The sequence below is a fragment of the Pongo abelii genome, chromosome 15 (genome assembly GCF_028885655.2).
Source record: "Pongo abelii isolate AG06213 chromosome 15, NHGRI_mPonAbe1-v2.0_pri, whole genome shotgun sequence".
Lineage (NCBI taxonomy): Eukaryota > Metazoa > Chordata > Mammalia > Primates > Hominidae > Pongo > Pongo abelii.
The window spans coordinates 90344035-90362518 of NC_072000.2; the positions used below are offsets into that span (position 1 = coordinate 90344035).

The 18484-nt window shown below is 35.9% G+C and overlaps 2 long non-coding RNA genes across 5 annotated transcripts in view; one reads left to right on the top strand and one right to left on the bottom strand.

The window, feature by feature from the left end:
* Nucleotides 1-1566: 1566 nt before the first annotated feature.
* The window catches only part of LOC129049803 (uncharacterized), a 56484-nt gene continuing 39566 nt past the window's right edge, over nt 1567-18484 (bottom strand). The window contains exon 5 of the long non-coding RNA XR_008513150.2: nt 1567-1852. This is a non-coding gene — a long non-coding RNA (uncharacterized LOC129049803). The remainder of the gene's footprint in view (nt 1853-18484) is intronic.
* Nucleotides 8607-18484, top strand: part of LOC103892400 (uncharacterized) — a 97012-nt gene continuing 87134 nt past the window's right edge. For 3 of the 4 annotated variants that reach the window (XR_008513147.2, XR_008513146.2, XR_008513144.2), the window contains exon 1: nt 8621-8870. This is a non-coding gene — a long non-coding RNA (uncharacterized LOC103892400). Of the gene's footprint in view, nt 8871-18484 lie in introns of all 4 variants that reach the window. The other variant, XR_008513145.2, reaches the window with a different exon arrangement.

Sequence of the window (18484 nt, forward strand, 5' to 3'; positions counted from 1 at the left end):
AGAGTTAGAAATGTAAAGCAAAGCAGTGATGAGAAAAAAAGTTGTCAGAAGCAGAAGATCATGTAGTTTCCAGCTAAAATGATCTTCTAATTACTGCCCCAAGAATCATACTGAGCTAGTCATATAGGGAGAAACATTCCTGTATAATTCCTTAAAGTCCCTAAAAATCATCATCATCATTATTATTATAAAAATGTTATTATAGTTTCTATTTTTGAATATGTGAAATATGGCAGGCATTGTGATCATCACTTTATGTAATCATCACAAAATGTCCTGTGAATTATTATTCCCATTTACAGAAGAAGAAACTGAGACAAAAATTAAATAACTTGTTTGAGGTCATACAGCTGGTAAATGTCAAAGCCATGACCAAGGTTTTCTCATGACAACACTAATGCTCTTAAGCACTAAGGAGCTTTGCATCATAAGAGTAAAATCTCTGACAATGTACGCTTTTCCCTCAAGATTTATCAGCTCACCTTAGTTTGACGTCACCTTAAATTTCATAAGTTGAATGTGTAGATTTTAATAATATAAATAAAAATATTCCCACTGGATGGAAATCAAGCTTTCTCCACCAGCCGCTCTACCCTTCTTTCAAAAGAACCCTAGGAACCCCTGGAGTCTGGGATCAAACTAATGCTAGGTTAGAGTATGTGGTTTAGAGTATTAGAAATAATGGAATTGATCAGCCATCCCCAGAAGTTTCAGCTCTGGGAACAGAGTCATCTTCAGTCATACGACCTAGGTCTCTATAAATAATGAAGTGGTGGGTGTATCGTGGTATGGGGGAAAAGCATCAGAACTGCACAGTGATTTCTGAGAAGTTATTTAATCTTGAAAGAAACCAGGAAGTTTTAAATGGTCTGTACTCTAGCCAGACTCCTTATATTATCTTCATTATTTATGAATTACTGGAATCTTAATACTTATTTTATACTTTTGTAAATCATCACCCTTCTACTCATTTCTTAATTATTTTACTATATATGTGCATATTCTTATTCCTCAAGTTTCTTTCTGTTTTGTTTTGAAGAAATGTAATAATATTTCAAATTACTGCCTTTGTCCCCAAGATATCTCCTTGGTACTAAGAATCCCAAGTTTGCATGAAGAAAGAGAAAATATCTGCTAAGTGGTATTATATAAGCAAGTGACTTCTTTAATGGATCCTGGGCTGTTCTTTGTCTTTAAGTAAAATAAACTACTACAGCCATTAAAGCTTTCTAACATTACTGATCCCTAGAAAGTGTTAATCTGCAAATAGTCAATTAAGTGATATTTTTGCTATGCTGAGCATTACTATTTGGTAGTTTGACAATCTGTCTGTTGAAAAGGGAAGACAGCCTTTTGAGAAAACTATTTGTAGTCACCGGGTAACATTGATTATCTATGTTTGCCAATGCCTGGAGAAAGGAAAATCATTATGAACGACTCAGTTTGCATATAAATATGTTGATAAATATGTTTGACAATGTTCAAATGTATTATTTCCCTTTACTTGAAAGAAAATTGTTTGCCAATCTAAGGAAGGGATAAATGACATACACAAGGCAGACTAGCTCCTTCTTTATCTTTCTTTATTTCCCTGCAGAGCTAACATCTCTACTCCTCTGCAAGATGACCTCCTCCTGCATGCACACAGCAGCCACTGGCTCATAGCAGCCTGAGAGCCCCCAAATCCCTCTGAAAATTGCTGTGAAACAGAGATTTGCCTCTTTCCCGAGAACCAGAATGAGTCAGAAGCCCAGTACACATGGGAACAGTTGAGCCTTTGGATCTTCTGTGCAGTTTCTCCTTTCTGATAAGTTATTCTTTTCCTGCAAATGATTCTCTCCCAGATAACAGTCTGAGCAGGGAGGAAAAGAAGAAATGGACAATTTGTCTATTGAGTCAAACTTCAAGCAGCATTTGATGTACCCTACCCTTGGAAAAGGGCTAAAACTGCATTTAGTTTGTGGCAAATGTGAATTATCATCTTTCAAGTTGTTCATGTCTTTTGATAACATAGCAGATGATACTTACTCAGAGTATTAATCATGGCACTTAACCTACTCTGAAAGAAAACTCAAATACCCTTAGGGAGAGCTTCCATTACCAGGATATCCAATATTCATTTGCCCTAAGTGCAATCTCCAAAGATGCAGTCCTATTTAAATAATCAATTCTTCTCAATCACCCCACCCAACAATGACTGGAAATTACTCCAAAGAAAAGAAGAATGGAATAATCAACTTTGAAAGAAAGTCATTTTTACATTAAACTTGGAACCATTTTTTCTCACTCTCGTCGTTTATATTTTTCCAATACATATTGTAAGCAAACATATACGTCAGTACATATCACTCGTTGAATTTGTCAATCAAATCTAAACATCTATAGGGGACTGGTATTTGTTTAGCCAAAAGAAGCAAAATAAAGAAAAATGAATTATAAAAAGCAAGTTATAAATGTAGCTTAATATTTGTGATAATTTTATTAATCAACGTAATTTACATCTTTGCAACAGGTGTCTTGAGTAGATTTTTGTTATTGAACGTGGGTCAAAGAGTGAAAACTAACTCATAGAGTTGGAATTTGCATCTACACATTAGTATCATTGGTCCCAAGGCAAAAGCCCTCTTCCTTTCGTTTAAAAATGAATATATAGTTTGGAAAATTAACTGGTTATTCTAACATTGCAAAATATCCAAGTGTGCATTCACAGTGAAATAAACAATGTTTGGGTCTTGGAAGAGCTCCATGTAATGATAATGTGAATTACTTTAGTTCGTTATTTTTATTGATCAAAAAACTTGACAGTAACAGAATCCTGCTTCATTATAGTGCTGTATAGAACAAACTATACCACAGCAACAGCCATCAGAGGAATAATTTATGATTATAATAATTCCAATCTTTTTATGACACTTTGCCCTGTATTCTTTCAATTGATCTTTACACAAACTTTATGGTTTTGGCAAGAGAAAATAAAGACCTAGATATGGTCCTTTAGTGCTTTACAGAAAGTCTTTTTCTTTAGTTACATTGATATATGTGACTTCAATGTTTAAGTAGCTTGACTTTAGAGAGTATTAGAGTAAATATTGATAAATCTGAATAGGTGTCTCCTGGCATTCTATGCCAATGTATCACAATGTCATGGCCTGTACTTTCCTGAAATGCTAAGTCAATGTATAGCTTCTGGATCTACACATTAGCATTATAGGCACTGAGGCAAAAACCCATTCCCTTCAAAATAACAGTGACCTTCCTAATAGAGGTAATGTCTCCTCTGTTCCCCCCCAGCAACTTTCCAGTCACCCACAGGGATCCTCTCAGCTAAATAGCCATCAGCTTCCTTTCTAATTTTATGGTGGGAGGATAGGAAAAAGACATACTCCCTGAGGCATTTGGAAAGTTTAATTGTATTTTTGAAGCTAGTTTCTCATATAGGATGCAAAATTTTTCAAAATATAATGAATTTAAATAAAATGTAAGATAAAATGAAGGTGGCTGTTCCTGATGATTAAAACTATCTTATTAAGTGATTTGCAGTATACGTTCTCTACACAATTGATGTGTGTGATTATTTATTGATTTACCTGGGTTTTGTTGTGGCATTGTTTGTAAAATGAAACCAAAATGCCACTTTTATTCTTTAACCTTAGTTAACTAAATAATTTCCTGGTTGATCTTGTTAATTCCATAGGCATGAGGTTGAGGGGAGGGTATTTACTTTTTCTGTTGCTATCTCGTTGTTAGTGATTACGTTTGAAGTTATTTGTACTTTTTAAAGAGACATAAACAAGTAGTCTGAAGGTATTGTATGATAGATTTTTCCAGGTAAAATATTTCAGACCCCCAGCTTATAAGTTGCAATGAATTTCTGTTTAGGGTGATCACTGTCCCTCGGGGTTATGTTGGCTATAGCTGGCAGACAGTAAGGGGGAAGTGGGGCACCCAGAGTGTTGAGTGCTTATTCATTCTTAATGTGACAAGACAAGGGGCATCATTGAAGGTCATGCAAAAAATGTGTTACTTATGTCAGTTGAATTCCCAGATATAGATAATATATGATTTAAGCATCATAATTGACTCTTTGTTCTCATTGTCAACACTTTAGGGTGACAATGGAGACAAGAGAACATAGGCCAATGTAGCATGTGCATTTTAAGCACAATTTTCTCTCTTTCTTGGATTGATAAACTTATTATGAGGGTGTATTCGTCTTAGTTCTCCAGAGAAACAACAAATTAGGAGCATATATGCATATATACAGCTTATATGCATATGGTGTTGGTTTGCATTGTTACAAAGGCTGAGAAGTCCCAAAATCCGCAATCTGCAATTGGCAATTTGAGACCCAGGAGAGCCAATGGTATATTTCTAGTCTGAGTTCAAAGGCCTGAGAACCAGAAGAGCTAATGATCTAAGTAAATTCTAGTCTGAGCTCCAGGGCAGAAGAACACTCATGTCCAAGTTCAAACACAGTCAGTCAGAGAGTGGATTCTCCCTTACTCCACCTTTTGCTCTAGTCAGGCCCTCAAGGGATTGGATGAGGTCCACCCACATTGGGAAGGGCAAACTGCTTTACTCAATCTGTATTCAAAGGTAAATCTCATCCAGAAACATCCTCATGGATACAACCAGAATAATGTTTAATGAAATATCTAGGCGCCTGTGCCCAGGCAAGATGACACATAAAATTAACCATCAAAAAGGGACTAGCTATGGCCAAGGTTAAGGCTTTTGAAAGAATGATTTGCTTAAATTATCTTTCTTCTGTATAATTTCTCTATTGAAGATCCATGCACATTGCTCTGGAATGTGATTTGTCTCAGATCAATTCAATTCACCACACATTCATTGAGCCCCTATGCTTACAAGATATAATGCCAAGCTATATGGGAAACTGAGTGGCACAAAAGCCTTAAGAGTGTATAATCTGGTATTGAGAGATGAATATCCCCAGTTGTAGTGAAAGGCAGAATATAATAAGCAAAATAAGACAGACATCAATTAACTTCCAAAGGAGGACAAAGAAGGGAAGAATTTATTTCTGCTGTATCAAGAGATACATAAGAAAAGGTTTAAATTTGCCTGGATTGTGAAAGATGAACACCAGGGCTTGAAAGTGGTCAATTTTATATTATAATAACTGTTCCAATTTGATACAAATATGTTTTTGAAGCTCAGAAAATTTCTTGAATGAGTGAATGTAAATTGTGGCAAAAAGCCGAAAGAGAACACTAATTTTACCACAGGATTTGCCCTTAGCCATTTTTGAAGTGGAACTATTTTGATGGAATCCCCAAGGAATTCCCTGAACATAAGACGTGCGGTTAAGGTATTTGTCATCCTTCTACCCAGCTTCTACCATAAAGGTATGGTCATTCAGAAGGTGGAGTGTTCATTGAGTGTCACCTACCAGGGAAAGAATATAGACCATGAGACATCTTAAAATATAAATTTCAACCATCTTTTTCTGCAGAAAGTACTTACTCTCTGCAAAGAACTAATGTTGTTTTATGAAGTATTGAACCTGGAGTAATGATATAATGTGCCTTTTGGTTACAACCTGTCTGTGACAGGTTGTAAAAAATTATCTTGGAAACATAATTTTAATAATTAGCTTTCATATTAAGTCAAAAATTATTGCACAGACATTATTTCTATTAGCTGTATGTGTAATAGAATAAGACTGTACTAATAAACACTTCTGTAGAAATTAATATTTGATTTATGTTAATTTGATCCTGACTCATAATTCTAATCCTTAATGATTAATGGGTACTGTATGTATGTGCAAGATGGCAGGAGAGGACAGAAAAGTTGAATTTTTAGCAGGGTAATAGAGAAGGGTAAGGAGTAAACAAGATATAGGTGTTCTTTACCACAAATAAAGTCTAAAAGAGAAAACCAAAGTTTTCTACTAGAATAGTTGACAATGGTGTGTGTTATTCATTTAGTAGCCATTATGTATAAGTTATGTGCTAGTCATCTCAATATTGAGAGATCCCATATTATTTACAACCTTATATAAGAAAGAATCTGAGATTGAGACAAAATTTAGTAGTTTTTTCTTGTTCTTTTTTTTAATTTACACAGAAAGCAAATAATAAAGCTCAGATTCAAATAAGAATTAATTTTACTTCAGTCATTCAAAAGCTCATACGCTTTTTAATATATCACATGGTTCTTATACAGTAAAGCCTACATCAGTTTATTTATTTCATCATTGAGATGTCTCTTGCATTCTTCGCCCCTTTATATACTTCCTCTGTCCTTGACTTGGCTTGAATGAACTCTTTCTTATAGCATTGCAATGTTTTTTGCATCTGATTTTTCTGCCTCTAGTTTTCCATTTATGCCAGTTGTCTATTGATTGTCTCTCCACTCCAAATGCACTCTTGTTTGTGCATTTATATCACCTAGGTTTGTGATATAGCTGAAACCTATAAACATTTCTCTTTTGCCCACAAACACAAGGTTTGCTCTGTTAGTCAAAAGTGCCACACAGACACTGCAAATCCATAGCAGAGGAAGAGGTTCGTCTTTCTGATCCTAAAGGGTTGTTTTGTTTGTTTATTTGCCAGAAAATTGGCAATGCTTGGTGCACAGTAAACACTAAGTAAGAAGGACGTTAGCTTTGCTTTAATATAAATAATAATTTTATTACAACAGAGATGTCTCGTCAAGAAATGAGATACTTGTGCATGTACATATTTCCTTACAGAAAAATGTGTTCAATATAGTTAGCTATTCCTGTTGCAAGTGATCCTCCCACCTCAGCCTCCTAAAGTGTTAAGATTACAGGCATGAGCCACCGCGCCTGGCCATTAGCTATTCTTGAACATAAGTCAGAGCAAGGAGAGTGACTGTTAAATGAGTGACTATTGCAAAGGAATTCAAATTCCAGATAAGACATCTGGGAAAGGTAATTGTTAAGATCCTTTGACCCTTGATAATTTATTCTTGATTTCATAGAAAAACAATCCAGTGAAACATTTACTGCTTATCTTCTTAAATACTCATTTGTGTCTGTGTACCTTGTCTTACCATTGTGCTATTTTTCCTTCTAACAGTGTTCTCAAGGATGTACCAGTTATACAGTAGAGTTAATTTATTTGTAGTGAATAGGGATGCAAGTTCCTACTTCTAATTTTCAGTTTTAATCACCAGAAAATGCATGGCTGCTTGATGGAAAATACTAGAGTTTAATATGAAAACCTTCATGTCAACATTTCAGTTTTCCCTCATTGCCTCATTTCCCTAACAAATACTCCACATTCTCCAGTGTTTAGCAGACAATAAATCAGTGCTGTGGCTCATTTAACACTTATATTGGAAGGGATTTATTCTCCCTAAAGCTTCAGAAGTTGGGCCAAATATTCAATTTTTATATATTCAACCCCTCAAATCCAAAAGATGTGATATGAACCAAACTAACAACACAAACAAACTCTCTGGGGGAAAAAAATAATACAGCGGATTTAAAATCACTAATAGATAAAATGAGGACACATTCCTCTGGGTGGTATAGAATTTCTGTCCTCTGCTCCAGAGAGTGCATTCCTTTTCAGCAGCATAAATCTATCTCCTTTGGTCAAAGAGATGATTTAGTCTCCAGAGCCAAGACAAAAATCCTGTTGGATATTAGAATTTGGAGAGTTCTAAATAAAGTCCTGTTTGGAGGACTCCAAACAGGAATTTATATGCCAGAACTGGTCAATGGTCCATCTAGTCGAGCCTCCTGCTTCCTCCTGCATCGAATGATGGATGTGTTAGAAGAAAGGAATAAACTCGCCATGATGCCCCTAATTGAGAAAAATAGCCACACCAAGGAAATTTCTTCTTAACTCTGGTACTGGGTTAGTTTATTCCATCATGCCTGAGGCCCGATAACTATTTACCTCTACACTACTGTTACAGAGAAATTCTTTTATTTTATTTTTATTTTTGGTAGGAACACACTATTAAATTTCTCATAAGCATTTAATTCTTAATTGAATCTTATTAACTTCTGCTGATTAACAACTCACTGTAGAGTGAACAAGCAATCACATTCCACCTCTTAATTTTGCTTAAAAACTTCCAGCTAAATGTACATAAAATAGTGATACCTCTAACTTTATTTCTTAATATTATATGCCTATAAAAAATGTGACCCACTGGAAGTCAACACATAAAAAATTCTCTGTAATTAGTTATAAAATGTATTATTTGGTTATTAAACTACAAGGAGTGAAAGTTCAATTCGTGACTTGTGAGTGTTTCAAGCCCACTCTGTATTATTTGCTTAAACCTTGTAAGAACCTCATATTTCTTTACTAGGAGAAAATTGCCACTGAGCTAGACTACATTAACGTGAAATATGTTTAACGATATCCTTGCTTGGAAACTACTAACAATGTGTTAACAGTTTTCCAGGACACTGTGGACAGTGTATTTTATTTTTTTTTGACAACAGGCTGCAAACCACTTTATTCAACTCTGTATTACGTTGTTAAGGCTCTGATGGAAGGACTTTAAGTAAACAATCTATGTCATCAAAGGACTCAACTCATTGTCATCACCTATAGAATGTTGAGCAATAAGGGCAAGGTCAAATCTTGCATTAGAACTCTGTGCTACTGTGAGTTCACTGCTACTCAGGCTTTCAGAGCAGGCATTTATGCTTGTTGGCAGACTAATTAAGGGAAATGATATGCCAAAAGAGTTCTCGCCTCATCATTTTTTAAAATGTGTTTACTCATAACTGTGCTTGGATTGGTGGTCAGAAGGGCTAGAAGAAGCATTAATCCTCCAACAATTCTCTAATTCTTTTTGCACGAACAGCTTACGTTATCACCTGTTTTGAGTGAAACGCCATAAATTGGTCCCAGGTAATTGTAAATCATATAGTCAAATATGAAAGCTCGTTCCTCTGAATGGTAATAGGTTAACAATGAAATATTTATTTATTTATATGATTAATGTGACTAAAATGAGGTTTATTTAAACAGCATAGAATGAACATCAAGAGAACAGTACTTCTGCCTGCATGACCCAGATTTGAATCCTTGGCCCAAACAGTCATTTCTATGTGCAATTAGGCAAACCATGTATTGTCTATTAACCTACTTCATAAGAGTGCGATGTGAAGATTATAACTTTTAACATACTTTTAGATCATTGTTTATATTATTACCACTATCATTATATTTTATGATTTATAAATTATGTGATTAATGTGAATAAATAAATTATGTGAACAGAGTATTCTACAACTAAACTACTTTTAAAAACCAGAGTAGATTATGAGTTGTTTGAAAGAGAGATAGAGAGAAAAAGAAATAAAACTTTGACAATAATATGTTGCTCTTATATAGCATATTACATTGTTTTCCTTATTTGAGTCTCACAAACATCATGTAGGGTATGTTAATTATTATTATAAAACTTTGAGAAGAGTGTATTTTTTCCCTCTAGGAACTAAGCTCCTTTAGAAAAATAATGTGAATGTACTTTTGTACTGTTACAAGGTAGTACTAGACTGATAAATATGTCCTCACAAATGGACATAGCACTTGAAAGGTTTTGGAGCTATATGGCTTGTACATGTCATTATTATATTGTTTTTAAGTGAATATCATTTTCTCCAAGCCCATGCATATGTGTATAAGCTTCTATTAGAGGTAAACAGGTAGATGACAAGTTGTTTCTTTGCTTAAATTTTAGTTGCAAGGCAAATTTCCTAACAGCCTCTGTTCTATGTACCTGAAGAGAAAAACAGAAGACAGGAAATGTAAAAACTGGCAAGAACTTAATAAAAATTTACGATGAACTCTGCATGCACTGACATAGGCAATGTGAAGACCCTAGAATGTATACTAACACCCAAGTATGCAAAATCTACAGGGCCAAGAATAGAATCTGATATATAATGAATGCTTCATGAATATTTCCGTATACACACACACACATCTATTACATTTTAGAGGATAATTTATTTTATTTACTGTGTAGTTTTAAAAAATGTTTAAGTGATACAAAATAATTGCACATATGCAATACAAAATAATTAGAGTCATATTTTGATACGTGTATATAATATCATGATCAAATCTGAATAATTAGCATATCCATTTCCTGAAACATTATTTCTTTGTGTAGAGAACATTCTAAATCCTTTCTTCTAGCTATCTGAAAATATACAATAAATTTTTATTAACTATAATTACCTTATAATGCTATAAAACCTTAGACTTCTCCTTCTAGCTATAATTATGTATCCATTAAACAACCTCTCCTTATCCTTCCCTCCCCACTACCCTTCTCAGCCTTGAAGAGCCACAATTCTACTCTTTATTTTTAGAAGCTAAACTTGTTATCTCTCACATATGAGTGAAAACATGTGATATTTGTATTTCTGTGTCCGACTCACTTCACTTAACATAATGTACTCCAGGTTCATCCATGTTGCCATAAATGACAGGATTTTATTCTCTCAAGGCTGAATAGTATTCCACTGTGTATATATGAACATTTTCTTTATCCATTCATCTGCTGATAAAGACTTAAGTTGACTCCATATCATGACTATTGTAAAGAGTGCTGCAATAAACATGGGAGCACAGATACCTCTTTGATATACTGATTTTCTTTCCTTTAGATAAATACCCAGTATTAGGATTACTGGATCGTATAGTATTTCTATTTGTAGTTTTTTGAAAACTCTGATACTATTTCGCATAACGTCTGTACTAACTGACATTCCCACCAACAGTGTATAAGAGTTCCCTTTTCTCCACATCCTTGCCAACATTTGTTATCTTTCATTTTTTTGATGAGTCATTCCAACAAAGTTAGCCATCTCATCGTGGTTTTGATTTGCATTTCCCTGATGATTAGTGATGTTAAGCATTTTTCCATATAATTGTTGGCCATTTGTATGTCTTCTTTTGAGAAATGTCTATTCAGATACTTTGCCCAATTCTAACGGAATTATTTGTGAGGTTTTTTTTTGCTGTTGACTTATTTGAGTTTTTTTTACATATTCTGGATATTAATCTATTGTCAGATGAATAATTTGCAAACATTTTCTCCCATTCTATAGGCGTCTCTTCACTCTCTTGTTTCCTTTGTTGTGCAGGAGCTTTATAGTTTGTTAAGACTGCATTTATCTATCTTTGCTTTTGTTGCCTATGCTTTTGAAGTCTTATCCATAAAATTTTTGCCCAGAACAAAATTCTGAAATATTTTTCCTATGTTGTCTTTTATTAGTTCTATAGTTTGAGGTATTATATGTAAGTCTTTCATTCATTTTGAGTTGATATTTGTACATGTAGAGAAATAGATGTCTAGTTTCATTCTTATGCATATGAATATTCAATTTTCACAGCATCGTTTATTGAAGAGGTTGTCCTTTCCACAGTATATGTTCTTGGCACCTGTGTTAAAATCAATTGTCTTAAATACATGGATTTATTTCTAGGGTTTGCCATTCTATTCCATTGGTCTATTTGTCTCTCTTTATACCAGCACCATGCTGTTTTGGTTGTTATAGCCTTGTAATATATTTTGGAGCCAAGTGGTATGATGCCTCCAGCATTGTTTTGTTTTTGCTCAGAAATACTTTGACTATTCAGAGGCATTTGTGGCTGCAGACAAATTGTTATCTAGGATTTTTTTTTGTTATTTCTGCAAAGAATACCATTGGTATTTTGTTAAGAATTGCATTGAATCTGTAGATCAGTTTAGGTAATATGGTCATTTTAAGAATATTAATTATTTAAATCCATAAACATGAGATGTCTTTTTATTTTTTGGTGTACTCTTCAATTTCTTTTATCAATGTTGAGTAGTTTTTATTGTAGAGATGTTTCACCTCCTTGATTAAATTTATTCCTAGGTATTATTTTTTGTAGCTATAGTAAATTGGATTGCTTTCTTTATTTCTTTTTCAGCTATATCATCATTATTGATGTATAGAAGCACTACTCTTGGTGGAGGCAGTTCTAATGGCTTTCATTTGGTCTTTCTCACCATAATAGTCCTCACCCTACAGATCAGGGAACCAAGGTGGAGATTCTGCCAGCTGCTGAATAGGTCTATTCAAATTATGCACCTGGACCTGGGGAAATAACCAGAAGATGGGTTTGGGAACCCATGTAAATTGAACCTGAGCTTGAACTCCATTAATCACCTGACCTTGTAACCCCCTATTTTAAATGGAGGGCCACAATGATGTTTCAGGTCCTGAAATCAATGTCAGTTCAGAGTCAGTGTCCAGCAGTCCCAAAAAGTTCTGATTATTTTCCTTTCCCCAGTATTTATTTACCTAAGTAAAAGGTCAGAGTTTCCTTTGGGGAAGGATGTAAAAGATTGACAGTTTAAATTGTTGGCAGTATACTGGGGTCCTTCCTCAAGGCGACTCAGCCTCCCCTTCATTCAAGGGGTTCTGGGTCTATAAACTGGCTCAAGTCTGGAAATTGATTGAGGGTCTATGATTCTCTATTTTTATGATTCAAGTTAGACTTGTGTTCACTTGATCTAGACGTTTGCTGCATATACAGATCAAGTAAGAATGTAGCAGGCTTTCCATTTATTTTGCTTCAAGGAGCACCATGATTAATTAGACAATGTTGTAGGTCTACCTGGGTCAGACGATTCTGATTGTTGTTTTGCCTCTGCTGTCTCTTGCTGTAACCATGTCCATCTTGCCTTTGGCAATTGAGTGCTGCCACTTGGCCCCTGCCACCTTGGGATCCAGTTACTCCCATTGCATTTAGGTTTTAAAATTAAGTGACTGTGGTTCTCACTGTATGGTCTGGAATACATAGAAGAGAAATCTCAGAGGTCTTCAAGGATGCTGGTTCTCTCCTCACAAATCTATTTCTCAGAGTATTAATGAAAGGTGTATCTTCTGGACCCTCACAGTGTGGGTGACTAGGTTTTATGTGAAAAATCTGCGTTAGCATTCTAACTCCCTAAGCCTTTGAATGTCTTCCTTTATATTAAACCAAGGAAGAGAAGGCATTTCTAGCTCTCATGGTGGGCCAGCTTTTGATCCATATTTCAGCCAACCAAACAAGTAATTAGAACTTTTATCAACTCCCCAAGCTGCAACATTAAATCCCTGCTTAGTGAGCCCATGTTAATAAATTCAACCTGATCCAGCTTTATTTCCTTCTCCCATTATCCTGCAACCTTAATATCCATTCCCATTCATGTTTCCCCAGTTTTCTGCTTGTATACAAAATAGAACAGTCAGCTAGTTCTTTGGAGTATAGCACACTTCCTCATTACACCTCACCTTTAGGGACCTCTGGGACTTGAGTCCAGTCATTGTTCTAGAAGAAAAGAGGCATGGTGGGAGTGGGTTCCCAGGAGAACCAGCATTGTCTTGTTTGTCAGCTGCCTCAGGGGATGCCATTATTGTTTCCTCAGGCAATGCATGGTTAATTCCTCCAGATAGAGGCAGAAAGATGAATACCACTGTGAGGGCTATTGCCACTGCCACTGGGAGTAGGGAGGCCACTTCCCCTGGCAAAAAAGGCTCATCAGAATTTAGGAGCTCATTGTCCCCAAGCTTCATTGGAGTCCTCCCATACGTTCTTATTCCAATGTACAGTATCCTATTCTTTTCCAATCAATGTCCTCATTTTAACAGTAGTCACACTACGAGGCTGAGAGTTCACCTTTTGTTGTAAGTCAGCTAATGACATGATGAGGGCTTGTGTTTGATTTTCAGCAATCAACCTTGTGGCTACAGAAGAGAAGATTCTCCTTCAGAGAATACTTAGAAGCTTTTAGGCTATTTATGTGCATCTGCAGCTGAGAGTCCAAATTCCTGAGCTTGTCCTTTAATTCCATCTATTTGTTTAGTGATGTCAGGAGCAATCAACCAACATTTCTTGGTTTTCCACAAATATTTGAAGTAGAGTCCTTAGCATTTGAAGGTCTAATGAGATTAGAAAGCCAATTGTAGAAACCTCAAAAGCGATTAAAATTCATCTTTAAAATTCCGTTCCTTTAGAACAACTTCTGATACCAAAATCTCTATTAGTCAGGGTTCTCCAAAGGGAAAGAAACAATAGATCTATATAAAAGAGAATTTTGGGGGGGAGTTGGCTCACACAATCAGAAAGGTGAATTACCGTGATATGCCATTTGCAGGCTGGAAAATGAAAGATGCTCGTAGCATGGCTCAGTCCAAGTCCAAAAGCCTCAACACCAGGGAATTGACAATGCAGCCCCTAGTCTGAGGCTAAAGGTTTGAGAGCTCCCAGAAGGCCACTGGTGCAAGTCCCAGAGTCCACAAGCTGAGTAATCTGGGGCCTGATATCTAAGGACAGGAGGAACAAAAGGCAATCCAGTCTAAAAGGGAGAAAGAGAAGGAATAAAGCAAGTTGAATATCCACCCTACTTCCCCAAGTCCTGTTCTAGCCAGACCCTCAGTTTATTGAATGGTACTTTTCTAATTAATGTCCTCACTTTAACAGTAAACACCCTACAATCCTGAGAGTTCACCTTTTGTTGTAAGTCAGCCAATGCCATGATGAGGGCTGTGTTTTATTTTCAACAATTTCAACCTTGTGGCTACAGGAGAGGAGCGTCTTCCCACTTACTGAGGGTGGGTCTTTCTCCTCCAGTCCACTGACTCACACGCCAATCTCCTCTGGAAATACCTTCATGGACAGGTCCAGAAACAATGCTTCACCAGCCCCATCTAGTCCTCCCTTAATCCAGTCAAGTTGACACCTAATATTAACCATCACACAAAGTGAAAGAAAAGTCTCAAGAATAATTCATAAATAATCTTTTCTGAAATATTTGGTTTACCAGAAGGAGGAAATGCATTGCCAATTGCAATTTAATTCACCGAATTAATTTTGACTTGATTACATCCCTTTATAGTTTTCTTCCTTTCTACATTCTTGCCCTTTCTCTTTGCATTTTGTACAGATGAAACACACTGTCTTTTCAACACTCAGTTACCTAGTATTTTTATAAAGGTGAAATATTGTTACAGAGAACATCAGGGGTTATCTTGAAATAATTACAATAATAAGGCTGAAGGTGATAGAAGCTAATATTTATTTCGGGCTTACCAGTTTGAGATTTCACTTTATATCCATTACAATTGGAATGTCAGCTCAAAAGGGGCAGAGATTTTAAGAGTCCTGTCCATTGATGCTTTCTTGATGTCTAGAGTAGTGCTTGTAGGCACTCAGTGAATATTTATTATATTGTCAAATGGTCTCAAATTCTACAAACAATGCAGCAATGAAGATATTATTCAATATTATATCCTACTGCTTGGAGACAGATGGGTTGCGTCATGCTACTGGCTTCTGTCATTTTCCAGCTTGCAGGTGAGTTATGTATCTTTCCAAACATATATAGGTGAGAAATCAGATAAGCATGAAATCTGGATCTGCTGAAAGACGATCTTGGAAAATTACTTTCATTTCATCTAGACTGCTCAATGCACAGAAATCTGTAGAAGTATGTTGCATGATTACTTATACCTACTGAGCAAGTGGGCACACAGATTCTCTAGATTAATTAGGATTGGGGGATAGTAGACTTATATAAAAGGATCCAGAAATCAAACCTAAGTCTGATTATAACCATGTGTTTAACTGTAATCTATATTCCCTGGCAAGGAGAAATTAATGGAAAGAGGGTAGAGTTAAGATATAAATTCTGAATGTTATCTAAAGTTTATAGTGTTACTGTATGCGTGTGCACATGTTTGTATGTGTGGGAGAGTGTGAGACAGAAAGTGTAATGGAGATGGCTTGGAAGGTATCTTAGATTCTTCTCTGATGAATTATTCATCTGTTAGAGCTTTAGTGATTGCATCTTTCATAATGTTTGTATAATTGCTTATCTAGGTAAACTTGATTTTTCACACATCTTTGCACAAACATAACTTTGCATATAACTCTGTTTCTGAAAGCAAAATATAATGCTGATTTAATTATTTGGCTAGAAATACTGCCCTTCACCCCAGATAGTGAATATCCTAATGAGAAAAGGAAGTGAGTCTTATTTCATACATGCCACAAGCATTGTGGGGCTTCAATTAATGTGTGCTGAATTAAATTGCTAGAGATGTAACAACTACTTTAGTTTCAGAATAATAAAAGCAAACACTTACCAAACACTGTATGCCAAGCACAATAGTCTAGGTGATATAGGTACAGCATCTAATATCCTCAATTATCCAACCAAATAAGGACTATTATCATCATTCACATTTTCCTGATTAAAAAAGGTAGGGTGAGGTAACATGTTCAAGGCTATGCAGGTAGTGAAAAGAAAAATGGAAATTTATACAAAGGCCCAATTGTTATTTGTTTTTCTTGGGAGAAATGAGGCTCATCTCTTTATCTTCAGGTAAGTTACTTCCTCTTAATGAATGGAGAAGCAGTGATCTGTGCCATGCTGTTTGTGAAGTACCTAAAAGTACAATCCGAGTCTTATGACAGCCAATCTAGTGATATTTCCACTACTTCATTAAACTCTGACCTACTTGTAGATGACAACACATCTGCCTTGTTGAAAGTCATATCCCAGAGCTTGGTATAATGACCCTCATATTGTCAGTAGCCAGTAAATATTTTCTGAATTAATGATGGAAACACAATAGAGCTCACTGGAAGTCATATCCCAGAAATTGGTATAGTGACCATCATATTGTATGTAGTCAATAAATATTTGTTTGCTCAATTAATGATTAAAACACAATAGAGCTCCCTCAGTTTCCATAAGAACTTGATCCTAAGTTAAAAGGTAACAATTTAAGACACGCAATTGCAGTGTTAAGGCCTCCATCTGTAAAGGAGCACATTCTTTATAGCCTTGCAGACCAATAATCATTAACAGACTGGATATCAAGTTTGAATAATAATATACTGAGCTAGGTTTTATAAGGGCATTAATTCACATGCACATCTACAACAACCCCTGAGGACTTTGTAGAATGTGAATATAGACATTATGTGATTCATGCCTTAGCTAGGCACCTCTGGGGCATGTCATGATGGCTTGCATTCAGCCACAAGTTGGTGAGAAATATTTGGAAATGTCAGAACTAGCAAAGAACATAAAATGTGCAATTGAAAACTCACCCAGAGATTTCAGTGAGGCTAACTCTTCTGAGATCTGCAAGAGGCAGTAAGCCAAACCTCAGCACTGTTTCAGTGATCAGATAAACACGCGTTTGCATGTGACAGTAGCCTTTAACAGATGATCTGTGGGAGCCTGCCAGGGAAGGTGACCTGATTAGCACTTGACTGGGTGCTCTTCCCTGCTTTCTGCCCTGGGCCAATTTCTGGTTTTGTTGCTCAGACAGGCTTGCTTCCTTTGTAACACTGGTATGCAGCCACAGTTTGGGTCCATTTATTTCACACTCGTCAATTTTTTTAGTGTGTAATGGAAGGCTTCACTTGGAGCACTAAGACATAGGATGGGTGTAGCAAACCTGTGCACCACACGCACAAGGTTAAATCACCCTCATTGCCAGGTAAAAATTGAAAATTGTCAGGACCCTAATGCCAACTTTTTTTCTCCCCTGCCTTTTTTTTTTCTTTTAAAATTTATCATTGAAATGGAAAAAAAATGTTTATTTCAATGTGCAGGTATCTTCATCCCTCACTCAGCTTATGACTATCAAGAAGGACAGTTTAAACCATTAAAAGAGAACTAAAGAAAAATTCTGTAAGCGTGGCTTCTATCTGTAGCTCTTCCATGAAGTAGCTAGGCGCTCTGCCTTGTGTGTGAGGTAACTTCTGCAACATCAGAGATAAATTATCTCTAGTGATCTGTTTTATCCTCCATAATTCAATAATTTTTTTGTTTGAATATTATCTTTTATTTTTTCTGAAAGAATCACTTATTATGCTCAACATAGTAGCCCTACAGAAGAGAAATCTATAGTTCCTAGAATCCATACCTCCCACCTTTTCTTGTGCTACTTGGAGTTCTGGGGTTTAAGTATGACATGGTTTGGCTGTGTCTTCACCCAATCCTCACCTTGAATTATAATAATCTCTATCTGCCAAGGACAGGGCCAGGTGGAGATAACTGAATCATGCAGGTGGCTTCCCTCACACTGTTCTTGTGGTAGTGAATAAGTCTCATGAGATCTGATGGTTTTATACATGGGAGTTCCCGGGCACAAGCTTTCTTGCCTGCCACCTTGTAAGAAGTGCCTTTGCTTCTCCTTTGCCTTCCATCATGATTGTGAGGCCTCCTCAGCCATGTAGAACTGTGAGTCAGTTAAACCTCCATCATTTATGAATTACCCATTCTCAGGTATGTCTTTATTTGCAACATGAAAAAGAACTAATACAAAGTGCTTTGGTGTGTTCGAAATATTTGCTATATACCAAATATTTTTCAAGTATTAGATCTCTTGTCTGTTTTATTTTCTTATTTTCTTTTTCCCATGTAAGTTTAGCACAGTGATGTTAAAAAAGTAAAAGTATTAAAAGCTACTAACATG